Raw genomic sequence first — 1,039 nt, forward strand, 5'->3', positions numbered from 1 at the left:
ACTCTGCGCACTCTTGCTTGACCTCTTTGAGCAACGGGCCTCTAAGCGGGGGTGTATGCTGGTACGACATCGACTGGTACATTGCACTCACTAACGATCTCTCTGCACTGCATGTCACTCACAACCACCGTGACGGGAGACTTTGCTAGCTTGTACGATACTCTGCGCATGCCCGTACGTTGCACATCGACTGGTACATTGCACGCACTAACGATCTCTCTGCACTGCATGGGACTCTCAACCACCGTGACGGGAGACTTTGCTAGTTCGTACGATACTCTGCGCATGCGCGAACACAACACTTCGACTGGTACATTGCACGCACTAACGATCTCTCTGCACTGCATGGTACTCATTACTTTACCACCGTGACGGGAGACTTTGCTAGTTCGTACGATACTCTGCGCATGTGTATATGTTTAGCAACCCAACCAACTTGAGCACCTAGGGGAAGTTGTGATGCCATCTGAACACCCACCGACTGATGCATTGAACGGCTAAAGTTGACCTTCAATCCGAACTGGCACTCTGCGGCGTGGAGGCAGTTGCGCGACCACTCCTATCCCAAACCAACAAAGCAAGGTGTATCCTACGTGCTCGCTACAAGCACACCACGACGGGACACATTGAACGGTTCAGCGATCTCTCTGCACTAGTGGAATGATACCACCGTGATACGGGAGACTTTGCTACAGCGGCTTCTCTGCACTGCTGGGCTACCACCAATGTGACGGGAGACATTGCTAGCGGTCACTCTGCACTAGTGGAAGAACTCCACCGTGATACGGGAGACATTGCTAACGGTCACTCTGCACAGGTGCCAATACCACCTCGTGACGGGAAACATTGCTGAAAGCGGCTTCTCTGCACTGCTGGGCTACCACCAATGTGACGGGAGACATTGCTAGCGGTCACTCTGCACTAGTGGAAGAACTCCACCGTGATACGGGAGACATTGCTAACGGTCACTCTGCACAGGTGCCAATACCACCTCGTGACGGGAAACATTGCTTTAAACCGAACGGCATCTCTGCGCGTG

Source organism: Anopheles merus, unplaced genomic scaffold (genome assembly GCF_017562075.2).
Source record: "Anopheles merus strain MAF unplaced genomic scaffold, AmerM5.1 LNR4000061, whole genome shotgun sequence".
In the NCBI taxonomy this organism is placed as follows: Eukaryota; Metazoa; Arthropoda; class Insecta; order Diptera; family Culicidae; genus Anopheles; species Anopheles merus.